This window comes from Equus caballus, chromosome 22 (genome assembly GCF_041296265.1).
Source record: "Equus caballus isolate H_3958 breed thoroughbred chromosome 22, TB-T2T, whole genome shotgun sequence".
NCBI lineage: Eukaryota > Metazoa > Chordata > Mammalia > Perissodactyla > Equidae > Equus > Equus caballus.
In genome coordinates, this window is record NC_091705.1 from 36,717,990 (window position 1) to 36,734,174 (window position 16,185).

General features: G+C 49.4%; 1 protein-coding gene across 2 annotated transcripts in view; it reads left to right on the forward strand.

The window, feature by feature from the left end:
- The first annotated feature begins 1,055 nt into the window (after positions 1-1,055).
- Positions 1,056-16,185, forward strand: part of EYA2 (EYA transcriptional coactivator and phosphatase 2) — a 253,768-nt gene continuing 238,638 nt past the window's right edge. Inside the window, exon 1 of one of the 2 annotated variants that reach the window (XM_023626655.2) lies at positions 1,056-1,429. The gene's annotated coding sequence lies outside the window, so the exon portion shown is untranslated. Of the gene's footprint in view, positions 1,430-4,858; positions 4,945-16,185 lie in introns of those variants that run through there. The other variant, XM_070247876.1, reaches the window with a different exon arrangement.

Genomic DNA, 16,185 nt, shown 5'->3' on the forward strand with positions numbered 1-16,185 from the left:
CTTCTGAGTTTGGACTCAGTCATCGGTAACATGGGCACACTAACAGTGTCTGCCTTTGGGTCTCTTTTGAGGATTAAATGTGATAAGGAAGGCTCACCCGATGAGCTTAGGGTTGGCAGGTTTAGCAGAGAAAAATATAGGACACCCAGTTAAACTGGAATTTCAGAGAAACTGAATAATTTTTGAGTATAAATATATACCACCTATTGCAGAGCACACATATTAAAACTTTTTTCTTATTTCTCTGAAATTCAAATCTATCTGAGTGCCCTGTATTTTATTGAGCTTAACAAACGGCAGTAGTTGGTACTGTTTTCGGACTGAAGCACCCTAGGTGTTCCACCCCCGGAGTTCGTAAACAGTGGAGAGCGAGTGAGAGGGAGAAAAATATTGCACAGACTCCATTCCAGGCAGTTGATTGTGAGGAAGATTGAAAGAGGTGGCCTTCAGAGGAGGAAGTAAGTGGGGTGCCTTAATTTAAGGTGTGTGTGGAGGGCGTTGCCCCACTGACTTTGGGTAAGCCAGTTAAATTCTTGGGACCTCAGTTTCCCTGTCTGTAAAATGGGTGAAGGGTAGGGGGCGCTTCCTGAACTCTCCTCCAGGAGACAGCACCAGCAGGGGCACTTTCTCATAATACAGATGTCACTGCCTCAGAGAGGTCTTCCCTGACTGCTGTAAGATTTCGTGCCCGAGCCCCCAGTACATCATGTTTTCCCCGCCACGGTAATCAACTTTCTGAAATGGTCTTGCTTCTTCACTTGGTTGTTAACGGTTCACCTCCCCATGTGAATGTAAGTTCCGGGAGGGCAGAAAACTAGTCTGTCTCGTTCTGGCTGAATCTCCCACAGCTGGACCTGGCACAGGAGGTGCTCAATGTACCCTGAATGAATGAATGGGTGGGTGAATGAATGAATGTCAGTGTAATTGTTGCAGTTCCTTCCGAGCAGGCTTTCTTCTCTCAGGGGCCGTGCCGGGTTGCAGAGGGAGGAGGTGTGGGTGTCGGTGGGTGGAGAGGAGGCTGGGCCCTCGCCTCCTCCGCGACCGGCGAGAGGGAGCGCGCTCGGCTCGGCTGCAGGCGCTCGGAGCAGCGCGGCGGCAGTGGCAGCGGCAGGGCCCGAGCCCCGCGCCCCGCGCCCCGCGCCCCGCGTCCAGCCGCCGGGGGTGTGCGCCCGCCGAGCCCGGCGCCGCGCCTCGGAGCCCGCACGCGCCCACGCAGCGGCGCGGGGACCGGGCGGGGGCAGAGGGAGGGCCCGGCCGAGGGAGGGGAAGGGGCCGGTCCTCCCCGCGCAGGCGGCGGTCGCGGCAGCCCAGGAGGCGGAGGCAGCGGCGGCGGCAGCGTGCCCGCTGCAGTGGCCCCGCCGCGTCGGACCCGCGCCCGCACCCGCACCCGCACCCGCACCGCGCCGGGGCGCCCTCTCCACCGCGCGCGGTGAGTACCTCCCGCCGCGCCCGCCCCGGCCGCCCGCCGGGATTCGCCGGGCCGGGGTGGACGCGGGCACCTCGCCGTGCGCCTCTCTCCCGCACCCGCCGAGCGGGGGGGCCTCCGCAGCTGTTGGGGCGCTCGGGGGCGCACGGGCCGGATCGGGGCGCCCGGGGCTCCCAGGGCGGCTCAGGCACAAGGGCAGCGGGCACAGCGGGCAGATCCTGTCTGGAGAAAGTCCGTCCCGGGCTCGGGGCCTCAGTTTCCCCGTGCGCTTGGTGGGGAACGACCCCGAAGTTTGCACTCCCGCGCGCGGGACAAGTGCATGGCGCGCAGGCGGTGTAGACGCGGCTGGGTCCTCTGCGTTTGGTTTGTTTTATGACCCGAGTGGTTCGCGATGAGGGACGCTCTCAGTCGGACCGAAGAGGCGCCGGGAGCCGGGAGACAAACGCACGCCCTCGGGCGCTGTTTCTGGGGTAACCGAGGAGCAAGCGGCTGGAACCCCTGGGATGGGGCTGGAATGGCCCGCTGAGCCTTGTCCTTCTAGCTACACTGCGTTTTCAAAGCCCGTTTGCGCTCGGCCTGCGCTGGTCCGGCTCCCCGGCTTTGTGCCGGAGCGGACGTCCTGGCGCTGGCTGAAGTTGGGGTTGAAACTTGCAGAACTTTCCATCAAAAGAAGGTTTAGAAGGAAGCGAGGGTTTGGTTGTGATGGGAGAGAGTGGAGAATGGAATTGCTTTTTAGCCTCGCAGCCTGGAGGTAAAAGGGCCGTGCTGGCCCTCGCTCCTTAAATGTATTTCCTGCCCCCAAATACGTAGTTTATAAGCTCAAGGAATATTAGGAAGGCTTGACCGGTGAAAATGTTCGCATCACAGAATCCTCAGTGCGCCTTTCCCGACTGTTGGGAGCGAAGCGCTTTGGCCCTGCGGGGTTGCTACTGCCCCGAAGCGGGGAAGCCCAGGCTAAGAGTTGACAGCGTGCACGCTGCTGCCGTCTGAGTTCTTTTTAAAGCAAGACTGATGCTGCATTTTTATGGATACCATTTTCTTCTCTTCCCCCTTTCCCCCAAATGTAAGGTAATCTTTAATTACTTGTTTTTTTATAACGTTGAGGTATAAATCACCCCCGGTGGGGGTACCTTTTCATTACGGGGAGCAGTGAATCGAGTGCACATCAGAGTTGGGTGTGTGAGCAGGACAGAGGGAAGCAGAATGATTTACAGACATAAAGTCAGAATGTGAGTGCCGAATTAGGTTTGAGTTAGGGAGCTCCCTTCCAAAGGAAATTATAACCAGCGGACAATTGTATTTCAAACCGAATCTGTTCATTTCATGAGCGGTTTCTTGCTTGCTTGAGTGAAATTTCTGCTTCCAGAGTATGAGTACCGAGCAAGTAGCCGCATACCAGCCTCTTGCCCTTTTGAAAAGAGAGAGAGGAACTCCGTTTCAAACCTCCTTTTAAAAATAATCTTTGTGAAAAAATCTTTTGGGCAACTTTACTCAAGAAACGTTCATCTTTTCCCTCTGTTCTCTCCCCATCACCTTAAACCCTTTAATCTTTCTACTTCCTTGCATTTAGACATCCTCAGACTAGGGAAAGTTAATAGATAATTTATATAACAAATGATGATTGTTTGAAGCTTGCTTTAGACTGAGCGTGAAATCGTGTTTGCAGCCAACATCCCCTTGCCTTTGAAGGAAATTCTACATTTTGCACTTTCGAACAATGTGGCTAGATCTGAAAGGACCTGAACTTTTTAAAAGCAGTTCGTGTGTCCCATACATAGTTAGTAGTTACTCCATTCTCTTGTAACTTTAGCTTCACAATATTATTAACTATTTTATCTTAAAGGAATGGGCATTTTTCCTCCATCTTGAAATAGCTCACCTAGTGTGCTGGCTATGTGTCTGAGAATACGCCATAAACACATAAATCTCTTTCCTGATATTAAATAACTAAAGGAAATAAAATAAAATAAAAAGATGTTATCCCAATACGTTGGGATTTTTAAAAAACATGTTTTGATCACTTAAGTTTTAGAATCTTCTTTTCATGCCTTTTGTGTTGTATTAAACGCATCATAAAGAGATATGATTTGTTGACTTGTTAGAGGATTACCGTTTGGCAAAAACACCCAAATATGCTATTTCAAATGTGTGGTATTACTTCTGCTTTAAATTGCATGTAAGAGATGGCGAGCCTTGTTCCAGACGGATAAATTGATAAAATGCTAGCTGCTGCTGGGAGAACGGAATATCCTCAGAGAAAACACTCTGTGCTGGAGCTGAGTGCGTTTTGAATTAGAGTGAGCAAGCTGTTGAGACCCTGGCAGTTTGTGAAAAAGTATGCGCAGTCCAGGCACGTCCACTTTAAGACATTTTTGGTTCGCCCATGACAAAAAGACTCCTTTCCCACAAAGAAGAAACCGTTCCCTTATTTTTTCAGTTACTTTTCCAAAGATAACTTGTGTCGGGCGCGAGACACCAGAGTTATGCAGAACTCTAACCGTAACCGGCTCAGAACCAGGACTCATTCTTGCTCCTTCCACCAGATGTTTTTTAGGTGTCCTCAGCTGGAATGCCCAGTTTGAAACTAATTAGACCAGCAATAAACTCCTTGTATAATAAAATCGCAGGCCGTTATGGTGCATAAGTGGGGCTCCCAGCCACTTATGACAGATGCCTCTCTCTCGGCAGAGAGAGCCCGTGGCTGTCAGGAGAAAATGAAGGCATGGAGATGTCTTGTTTAGACGTTTGCCTGTCCCTAAAGATCCGCTAAGTATCCATGCACAGCGCGTTATCTTCTGTAAGGGGTGGGGGGACGTTGCAACTGGGGTGGGGTATTGTCTTTGTCGGGCAGGCCTCCATTGCACAAAAATGCTTGGGGAAAAAATAAAAGCATAAAAATGAGGCAGTATCCACAGGTCTGAGGGGTATGTGTTGTGAATTTGAGTATGGAGTGTGTGTGTGTGTGTGCGTGCGTGTGGGCTGGGTGAGGCTTCCCCTCACTTAGGCACACATGAAATGTAAGGCCGTCCGGCCTGACGTGAATTCCTTAGGAGAGAGAACTTTCTCCCCAAAGATTTTTTATAAAGGGGGCATTTGCCTAACTCCGTAGTCCTCCTTGTCTGTGGGGTTGGTGGAGGTGCAGTGGCTGGTGACTCAGTTCCCTCCAAGGCCCACAGGTTCTGCCGCTTGCCAAGGCTGGGTTTTGTTGGTGGAAGGAAACTTTTTTTCTTAGCTGGCTGCTGTGAAAAAGGAGTTGGTGGCCTCCACTCAAAAGGAATCTCTTTTCAGAGAATTAGCCCCAGAGTTGAGAAAACACAGCCTGTTGACAGAACACACACACGCACACACACACTCACACACTCACGCACACACGCCCCAGAATGCCTCGCTCTCTCCCCACCGTCCTCCCTCAGCCCCACCCCCAGCATCACAACAGCTTCTGAATGGCCCACTTCTTTCCCCTCTATCGTTTGTGGCATTTCAACAGACCCTACAAACCAAACACAAAGAAGATTCTGGTAAGGAAACAATTAGCAGAGAACTCACTTGAGACAATGCTTCATTTTCGCTATTTGAAGATCTTAACTGGCCTAATGGTGTTTGAGTAACACCTCTTCTAATCTGAGGATAAACCCCCTCAGTCAGGTGGCAAATACTTGAAGTGACTGGCTGGGACCCGCTGGTCTCGCTGTGAGAGGGTCGGAGGGCAGGAAGGCACGCTGCATCTGCCTCGCTGCGTCGCATGGGGTTCCAAATCAGCTCAGGGTATGAAAGTACCACCCAGCTGTATTTAGGGGGAGGAGGACGACGGAAGTTACAGGCTTTGAAATTTATTTTTCCTGCTCTTTCTTTCTTTTTGCTCACTTTCATCATGTTGGTGCCTTTGCCTGTCTCTCCACTTACAAATTATATCTTTGTATTTGATAATAATGATGAAAATCGCTGCCATTTATGGAGCACTCATATGCCAGGCCTGAAGTCAACTCCTGCCATGTGTTTTTAGCATGGGTTCTCATAACAACCCTTTGGCATAGGAATTAATGTTATTATTGTTATCCCAACTTTGTTAACGAGGAAACTGAGTCGAGAGTCCACTGACTCAGGAGAGGCCAGAAAGCAAGTGAACCCCGGGATCGAGGCCTTCCGACCTCCAGACTGTGCCTTTCCCATGTGCTGTGAAAACCTTAGCTCAGAGAACATTTCTGCTCTCACTTCCCTTACAGAGAGATGCTGAATTTGCATGGTTTTAAATGCGCGTAACGCAATTATTTTCTGACTCTGCCGTGATGTTTGCTGTTGTTGTTTTAAACGAAAGAAAAATCATATTAAGTGTTCAGAGGACGCAGATATGAGCCCTTGTGAGTCACGATAGTTAGCAGGTTGTGTGTGGTTCTGTAAAGGAAAATGACTGTTTATTTACAAGGGCTAATGTGATTTGTGCCTTCTATGCTCTAACGCTGCGCATTTCGGTTCCTAAAAAGAGTCAATAAATTTACCGGCAGTGGCAAGGCCCTCCAATGTTACGGTAGGCGGTCCAAGTCCAGTTTCCCGGAAGGTGCTGGGTTGCTATGGGTGGGTGGTTGTTTGGGGGTCCGACTGTAAACATTTGGAGAGGGAAGAATAATTTGGAACAGGTGGTCCCCAGAGTCAGGTAACCGGCACAATTTCTCTCTGCCACTTTGAAGGTTAAGGGAGGCCGCGGGCTGCCCGAAACTGGGACAGGCGGAGTGAGGGTCCGTGGGGCCTCGGGGGCCCTCCCTTTGGGACACAGCCTGGCAGGATGGATGGGAGGGTCTCTGCTCCCCGGTCTATAGAAAGCAGGGGCTTCATCATCTCTGTCATCGCCCCCTGATAGTGCTGGTTCAGGCGCAGCTGCGTCTGCTCCTGCTTTTTTGAAAAGTCTGCCTCTGTTTTCAGATACGTGCAGAAATTTAAAACAGGAACTTAGATGAGCAGATAGCCAGGACAGGTTCCCTTCTTGCCGGTTTGGAGAATGCACACACAGCCGACTGTCTTTGCCTGATAATGCCAATTTAGACATGTTTAAATGCACCAAGTGTTTAAAGGAGGTTAGAAATTATTTTGTCATTTAGTATCAAGAGCATCGTGTCCACAACAGGAAAATGTGTGTGATTTCAGTGGCCTTGTATTTTTTTCCCCGTTTTCCTTTTGAGCATCTAATAAAGTTAGATTTTTAAAATCTGTGTGTTCCCAGCTGTAACCTATCCGTGCATATCTACTCAGTCATTCCGAGGAGAATTGTCAACTCTCTGTGAATTTAACTAAAAGAAAAATGATAAAATCAACATTTTTTCCCCCAAAGAATGAGGAACTGGCAGGTCCTTGTCCTATAGAGATATGACAACTTGCTTTTGTCTTGCATCAGCTGAGTGTGTCAGTCCTCCTTTCTTTTCTATTCTTCTCCCAGGAACCGTCTTTCATAACTGACCTGTACTGTGTATTAGCCAAAAGACATTTTAATTTTGTAAAGAAAAATCATGCCAGAGACGGCCGGGTCTGTTTCAACCATTATTGTTTCTGTATCGTGCATACTTTGGGTTTCATGGTAAGATGTGGGTTTGCCAAGAAAGAAAATTACAGCAAGAAACTATGTTGAAAACATATACACTTCTGTTTAAGAAATGGGAAAAACACAGAAAAATTCCGCATGGTAATTGCTTTAACGTGAGTTTTCAATGTCATTGTTTGACTTATGTCAGAAAGCCCCTCTTAGCTAATTCTCACTTAGGCCGTTACCAAATATCGCACCTTAAAAACGGCAAATGTGGGTCTGAACTCGGACGATCTTTAAGACTTTGAGACATCCTTAACCCTGGTGGAAACATTCCAGATTTTTAGATTGTGCAGGCTGGCTTTTTTTTTTTTTTTTAAGGTTACTTAGATATCGATTTTATTTTCTTGACCCAAAATAAGAAAACACAGGGAATTCTCAAAAGCTTTTTACGGGCTGCTATTATGAGAAGAGAAGCCAAACCAACATGTATTAGGTCATGAGTTTGAAGTGCATAAATAAGCCCAATGAAGGTCACCCAAACAGGGCGAAAACCACCAATTCTCCTTCCGTCGGCCAAGTCTGCATTCCTGCCTGTTAGACATGTTTGGTTGAAGTGGACGCAGAAGAAGGCCCACGCTTGAAAGATCTCGATTTGATTTGGAGTCCTGAGGACGACCGAAGACGTTCTTGGGGTAAAGTGACATGGGGGGGCTGGAACTCCCACCTCCTTCGATCCCCCCTCACTGCTCCAAAGAAAAAGCAGATTCCGGGGCCACCCCTTACTCCAAAGCACATGTTTCATTCCTGATTGGAAATGCGGAAGCCAGAGGTGGAAAATGTCGAGCGTTCCTTGCGTCCGTCTCCTCACCTCCCACCCCCTTCCTGTAGTAACTTTGTGGTTAAGGTATTAATAGTTTGCGAAACAGTTTTTCATTCTTAGGAACGTGGATGTGTTTTTAGCATTTGGGGTGCACCATGTAAGTACAGACCTTTAGGACTCCCTTGATTGGCAGCTCCCCGAAATGCAGAGAGAGATGAGAGTATGTCCACTGCATCCCCGAGTTTGGTACCAACCCTGGCGCTGATGGAAATTCCACGTAGGGAGAAAACCTCCTCTTAGGAGAGACAGCCAGGGTGTCCGTGCAGATCGGTTATTTTCTTTTGTGGGTGTGTATTATTTGCACGTATGGAGACTTTTGTTTCTGGGTGTTCTAGAAACATTTGTCTCTCCAGCAAAGGTCTGAATGCCCGTCTTGGCTGGGAAGGGGGTTGGGGGGAAGGAGCACGGGGCAGATTCCTGCCCCTCTGGCCTTTGTGTGACTGGTACTGTAGGGGGAAGCGGTGACTCGCTGCTCGGATGGTGTCATGTGGCATAACAAGTTGCGACTTGCCTCTTGTGTTGTAAGCAGAGTTTTGGCCCCATCCAGCCGTGGAAAAGAAGGGGAGCCAAGAAGATTATCTGCTTCGGGTCTGCGAGGGGCCTGAGCTCTCTGGTGCTCTCCTCTCGCTGAAGAGACTATACTCCCTGCAGCCTGTCATGTTGGGGTGTGGAGACAGGGAGTGGGGGGAGAAAGAATGTCTTAAAGTCAGGGAATGTCTGAAACGCTCCGAATATCTTCCGCATGGCTCTGGCACCCTCAACAAGACAAATGATGAAAGGATACGGAAGCAGACTTTTTTGGGGGGTGGGCAGAGAGATTGGGGGCCTTGCTAGTGGTTTGATCGAGAGTGGAGAATTTTCTGACACCTTGGGACCCCTGGAATGTCTTGCTGGAGTGTCTTTAGGAACCTGGTTTTGGAAGTGTTGTCTTTTCCTGAAGCTTTGCTGTCTTTTCTTTGTGCTTATTTTTAGTGAATTAGGTTTTTTGGGTTTGTCTTTAAGAAAACACGAGACTTGTTTGGGAATAACAAGTGGCCCGTATTTATTGATCACTTACTATGTCAGGCACTGTGCTAAGTAAACACTCAGATTTCTGGCTCCAAATAGCCTTCGATGGAATGTGCTATTATTATGATTCCTTGTTTACAGATACGAAAATTGAACCCCAGGGAGGTAAAGTAAGTTGTCCAGGGTTACATGGCTTGTGTCATAGCCAGGACTGAACCCAGTTTTGATTCCTAACTGCTAAGCTATCCAGCCAGTGCCTCCACATGTTTGTCCTGGAGAAATGGATTTTAAAGTCAGTCTCCACTGTTTTTGTCTCAGTGATATTAACTGACGGTCAGGTACAAAGTTGGGCTCAGAAATAAGAGACATCCAGTGATTCTCAGAATCTTCAGCCTGTCCTTGAAGGAATTCTGAAGGTTTAGAGTTGGAATCTGTTGAAATGGGGGCTGCGTCACGGCAGTTAGCTGGTCTAAGCTGTTGCGTGTGGTGGTTTTTGTGCTAAAATGGCAAGGTTGAGTAGTCCCCACAGAGGTCACAGGCCCTGCAAAGCCTAAAACACTCTCTCTCTGGCTCTTTACAGAATGTTTGCTGGCCCCTGAGCTATTGCAATATGACAAGATAAATTTAGTGGGTGAGGAAGGACATGCTCTCGAGAGGTTTCATACACCGTTTCGCTGCCTTATTATTTACCAAGTGCCTCCTGGGTGCCTCATGCAGGGCGTGGTGATGGGAGAAAACTGCGAAGGCATTCATTCTTTCCCTCATTTATTCAGCGGTGCTTGTCGAGCTGTGTTCTAGGCATTGGGCTAATTACTAGGGATTTAGAGGCAAGAAGGACCCCATCTGGCACCTCTGATGGCAGGATCCCCTGCGCTTCCACCAGAAGGGCGCTGCCTCTTCTTTTCCCCTGAGGATTCAGAGGAAAGTGGCATGACTTCTTGAGGCTTCCAGTGTTCAAGCAACAGGATGGAGAAAGAGACCCAGCTCTGCCGGCCCTCACCCGAAGAAGCCCTGCCTAATTCAATAAGAGCAGGGCGTTGGCTTCTGTGCTGAGAATAGCTTCAGGCAGAGCCCACGGCCCACTCCCCGCTCAGACAGACAACCTTCTGCTTCCCTTAGGAGGTGGTGGGGAACAGGCAGGAGCTGGGGAGTCAGACTCCCTGGACTTAAACCTTGGCGCTGACTGACAGCCTAGAGATGAAGAACACGAGCCCACGGGCCGGGCTGCTTGGCGTCAAATCCTCGCTCAGCATTAACCAACTGTTTAACCTTAGGCAAGGTACCAAACTTTCCTGTGCCTCAGTTTCTTCATCTGTAAACAGGATGGATAATAGTGCGCCTTCTTCAGAGAGTTACTGTGGGTGGAGATCAAGTTAATAAATGTAAAGTGTCTGGAATAGTATGCAGCAAAGAGTATGAATTATATCAATGTCAGTTTTATTATTATTGTTATTATTATGATTATTATTTACAAGCTGCCTGACGTTAGGCAAATGACTTAGGCTCCCTGGATTTCTATTTCCCCTCTATAAAAGGGGGGTGATGATGATAATAATAATAGGGGCAAGCCCAGTGGCGCAGCGGTTAAGTGTGCATGTTCTGCTTTGGTGGCCTGGGGTTCTTGGGTTCGGATCCCTGGTGCGGACATGGCACCACTTGGCAAGCCATGCTGTGGTAGGCGTCCCACATATAAAGTAGAGGAAGATGGGCACGGATGCTAGCTCAGGGCCAGTCTTCCTCAGCAATAAGAGGAAGATTGGCAGCAGATGTTAGCTCAGGGCTAATCTTCCTAAAAAAAAATAATAATAATAACTGCTTCAAAGGGCCATTGTGAGAATTTAAATGAGGTCATAGCTGTAAAACACTTCGCTGTGCTAAGCCAGCTGTCGTGACCTTTGAGGTGATAGGGAACTGTGTACTGGGCCGATGATGGACATGAAGCCATCGGTCAGTCTGGTCCTTTGTCAGTGTCCAGGGAACGTAGGGCGGTGGTTAATAGCACAGCCCTGAACTCAGACAGGTCTGGTCTGAGCCTTAAATCGTCTCTCACCACTTATGTCACCTCGGGTCAGAGGCCACTTCCCACGCAGTGGAGGGACCAGCGGCTGTCCCCTGGTGGTGGTGAGGGTTAGAAGAGTGGCAGGCGTAAAGCACGTAGCAGGGTGTTAGGCACACGGTAAGCACTCCATAAACGATGGCTTGTATTATTATCGCCCCACTCCCGGCTGCACCCCCGCGCCCCAGAAAGCACTGAACATGAGTAAATTTTAATTTGAAAATAAAAGAACACATTTTAAAACTGCCAAACAGATTTAAAATAATATTCATTAAACAAAATTAAAATAGTCTATTAAAGCCAGACTTTGGGCTCAGACCAAATTTTTATAACCTAAGCTTAAAGGCCAAGGAGTTCCCCCAGCCACAATGGGGACATTGTGGTTGAACTTGAGACTTCAACGCGGCTATTGAGTGGTCTTTGAAATGCACCCTTCCCCGTTAAAATGCAGGGGAGGGAAGTCAGGGGAAGGAAAAAACGAGGTTCTCGCTCACCCCAACAAACCTTAATGAATTGAAAAAGAAAAACAAAAGATTTCTCATTTTTCTCATGCTGCCTCATCCTGCCAAAGACGCGTGGCCCCCTCCTAACCCCGGCGTTGAATGGTACCCACGCAGAAAGTTCCAGATCTGATATGCTCTATGAGCTAACCTCGTCTAAATTCTGGTCTTCCCCCTTACAGATGGCCATGTGCCGTGGAGAGCTGGGACTCGGGGGCCCAACTGCCCAGGTACAAATCCCAGCTCCGTCATGCCTAGCCGTGCCTCAGTTTCCCTATCCACACATGGGAGATCACATGGCTCCTGCGTGGGGCTGAGTGAGCGTATGTAGGAGTTAGCTCTCTCTACTGATGTTTTGACCTCGTGCTGTTATCTAATGAATGAAACTTCCCCAGACTTCTGGCACTTTGAAGAACTAAAGTGTACCCGTATGACTTTATCGGAGAATTTTGAATCAAAATAATCGTAATGTTCAGGGAGGGGAGAAGTGGGTTTAAAAATCTCTCAGGAGTTGCAATATGCCAGACACTTTTAAAGCTCATTTACTCCTCTCGAAATAAAAATCCCATGACATACGTGTGTCCGTGTAATGAATGGGGAAGCCGAAGCTTGGACAGGTCAAGTGGCTGCGCAGTGACAATGCCGTTCCACGCCAGGGCTCTCTGACACCCACCCCCCGGGCCCGCTCCCCCACGTGGCCTGCATGCCGCCCCCCGCGATCAGACAAACAGACCACCGCAGAGGCTCCCCCTGAGCGACGGGTGGTTTCCAGTCTGTTCGTACGTGTCAGCGGCATCCTTTGTCTTCCCCGGGCCTCAGTCCTCGCGGCCTTTTACCTGCCTTGCGCTGAGAGTGAATGGACTTGTTTCTCCAACAAGTGGAAAAAGTAATGGCCATGGATGGTGACATCCTTCTCTCGGTGGCATTCTCTTAAGAGCCTCTGACGTTTCTTGCCAGCGGGGCGAGTGACCTCCTCCTCGGGCCAGCCCTCGGCTGCGATGTGGGGCCACGAGGAAGAGTCGTGGGAGGTTGGGCAGCCGTTGGGGATGGCATGAGACAGGGTCCCTCCTCCGTCACCCCCCTGCTGGGTGACTGTGGGCAGGTCACTCGAGCCCTCTAGGCCCCAGACTCTTCACCAGCTCGTGGGGCAGACGTCGTCTATGTGGGATTTGTCATCCAGCTTAAATACGATGATGGGGGGGGACGCACTGCCATTCTGAGAGTCATGTTCTTAGGGTCCTGAGGGATTGCACCTGCCCCAGGATGCCCCAAGAAAGGGGTGAAGGCGAAGTCGGAGTATTCCTGACCGTTCTTCCGGTAGCTAGTCTTGGGACTTCGTACATTCTGGAAGTTTCTACTAGTCTGTGAGGGGCATTCTTTAATGGAGTGTGTACCCTTCCACACTGACTTAAAACGTGCATGAACTTTTTTTTTTAGAGTTCTGTCTTTATCATGTATTTGGAAAAAATATAACAAGCATTTCAAACAAATGGTTTCACCCGCTTTTACTACTTGAGATAAAAATGGTTTAAAATCAAGCCCATCAGGTACTGAATCTCCAGCAGAGCGGCGCACAGCAGGGGCAGAAATCCTGAGCGAAGTCTGAGAAACACGAGTCTGAGGATGTGAAACTTCCCCGAGGTCTCTGCATTTAGAGGAAGTCATTTCCTTCTACGGCTCGTCTCCGCAAGCTGCTTACAGAGAGTGCCCCTGATAACCAGAACCTTCTCCTACCCAGAATTGCAGTTCCGCCCTCTGTCCTCAGGGGAATAAAAGGAAATGAATGAGATCTCTCAAGGAGGTGGGTGAAGTCTCTCAGGGCACATCAGTGTCTGGGCACATTTATTTCGTGTCTCCTACCTTCTGAAAAGAATGGCCAGCCTTTGGATGAATACAATGTTATTAAAAATGACCTCTGGGTGCTTATTCCATGCCAGGATCCAATCTGAATGAGTATAAACATCAGCTCATTCATTCCTCACAATTCTATGAGGGAAGTGCTATTAGTATTCCCATTGTAGATGAGGAAGGCAAGGCACAGAGAGGTTAAGTGACTTGGGCAAGGTCACAGAGCATCAGCAGCAGAGCCAGGCTTTATGCAGGGGTATGGTTCTAGAGGTTGTCTTCACAACCCCTGCACTCCCTGCGTCTTTAACCGCCATGGAAAGAACTGAACCTACGTTCTCTCTGAACCTTACTTAACTGAACAACTAAATAGGGACAGGCATGAGAGGCAAACAGGTGACGTTGGTCTCAGCTGTAATTGCTCGTTTGTTACAAGGATGCACTCGTGTCTTCTGGTAGCTTCAGGTGCCTCGTGGCGCAGGGGTGAGGAGCCGGGCCGTCCAGGGTCAGTTCCAGAGTCCGGGACTTACTCGCTTCCCGACCCTGGGTTTCCTAACTTCTTCCAGCCTCAGTTTCCTCGTTGATGCAGTGAAGCCACATGCTAAGTGTCAACAGCTGTGACTGCAGAGGAGCACACCACAGCAGGTGATTGTCAGATGCTGCCGCTTACCTGCGGAGGAGGAAGTGACTGCAGAGACGAGGTGGCCCTGTGGGGACGAAGGCGCCTGGTACAGCTTGGGGTGAAGAGAAGGGACCTGTGCCTGGGACGCGGGGCGCAGGCTGGACAGCAGCTCAGGTTTTTCCAGATGAGTTAAGAGAGGGCCGGGGACACTGGCTTTCCTGGTCCCACGGCCGTGAAGCTGCCGGGACGGGTCCTCAGCAGGCGGCCTGGGAGGCAGCAGCCGGATTAGAATCCGCACGAGGAGGCCCCGGGGGAGGGGCTTGTCAGGCGGCCAGTCCCTGGCAGAGCCGAGACCCCCAGCCCCCACCAGGAAGAGCTGGGGACTTTGGGCAGCATGGATCAGAGGCCGAGAAGAAGGCTTGATCAAACCCCCAGGTGCTTGTCTGTGTGAGCTCCAATGCCGCCCCGGGCTCCAATTCCAGGATTTTCATCTTTCTCCTCATTTTCTTTCTTCTCTTGTGGAAAATGTCTTTTTTTCCAGAAGCAGCTGCCTGGTTTTCAGTGATGAGGTGGGCAGACTTTCTGGGTTTGCCTCCTTTCATCTTGCTCCTCCCCCTCAACCCCCTCCATTTCCTCTTGAGTATGAAAATTAAACTGCTTCATTTGTTCATTCATTCATTCATTCAAAACCAGGTATTGAGCACCAGCTGTGTACCAGGTGCTACACTGGACAGGAGGAATACAGTAGAGAGAAAAAAAACCCCAAATCTACTCTTTCCTGGAGCTGCAATTAAATGGAGAAAGACCCAAAATAGACGCCTAAATATGTAAAGTACACAGGATGTCAGAGGGTGATAAGTCTGTGGGGAGAATCAAGAGGCGGCGGGTAGAAAGGCCCGGGTGGGGAGGCCTCACTGAGCTGGCGGCCGCTGAGCCCAGCACTGAAGAGGTGAGGGGGCTCTGCCTGTATCTGGGGGAGAACATTCTAGAGCAAAGAAACAAGTGCGAAACCTTGAGATGGGAGCGGCCTGGAAGGGCCAGTGAGCGAGGGAGTGGGGGGGTGGGGTCAGGATGGAGGGTCCCCGAGGAGTGGGGCCTTGCCCGGAATCCAGCGACCATTCTGTGTCGAATGGACCTGTGTGAAGTCGGAATTACTATAATTCTTGAATGACTTTTAAAAAAATACACAGGACCTAAATCTGAAATCAATAATTGCAAACTCAGATACCCAAAGTGGCCAGGTAGGTAAGGAAGTTAACGAAGTGGATGGTGTAATTAACCAGGAGGAACGTGGGCTCTATGTTGCCATGTATTCTGATTTTTCAAAAGACGCTGAAATCTGGATTTTTATGAGAAATTGCTCGATTTCTAAATCACCGCCAGGAATCACCAAAATGCACGTCCGGCTCCTGGTTTGTGATTGCTCTCCTGAAGATGGCCACGACCCTGGGGATCTAATTTCAGGGAACAGGCATTAAGCGTTTCTCTTGCTGTCTCTCTTCTTTTCTTTTCACTAATTCCTGAGCAGAGGATGCCAAGAGATGCTAAAAATTGTTTCCAGGAAAAAGTAGGACTTGATTCTCCTGGGGATGGGAGCTGAGCCATCTTCCAAGGAGCAATCAGTGTGCCTCATTTTTATGTGTTTCTCAGGCCTTTTTCCTGATCAGCCCTCATCATGGGTAATGGCAACACGGCCCAGATCCATTCTCCTTCGGGTTTTCATTAGCTCCGTGATGATTATTATTTTGTCATCTGGGGTTGATTTAGGAGTGCTGAAATGTTTGCAGGTTTCATAAATGGTTGTCAGCCACTGTTTAGAATGGCAGAGAACTTCTCATGTTGTTCTCATTGCAAGGACTGGGGTGATATTTTCCAATGGCTACAGACGTGAGAGGGGAGAAAGGGGAGGCCCTGAAGGATTCCACACAAGGGGATTGGAACATTGAGTAATTAGGCAGGGGTGGTGGGGGTGCAAGGGTGAGGAAAGCTCTCAGAGCTTCAAGACCTAGGATGCCCAGTCTGACAACACTGGATTCCTAGTCAGCCTTCTTGACCCCAAAGCTGGAGTTAAGCGAAAACCCAGCCCAGGGGCCACATAGCTGTTGAGATTGTTCTGGATGTAAATCACAGAAAACTTGCTTCTGAATTGGTTTAAGTAAAAAGGAAGTTCATTGACTTGGGGAAGTGAAAAATTCTGGGGCAACTGGTTTCAGGTATGGCTGGTTCAAGCACTCAAATGTAGGTGATGTGCCCATCTCTTAATTAATTCCTGTTCAGGGGGATTCTGTACTTTGTCATGGGCTGCCTCTGGGACTAGGAATGGAGTGGAAGAA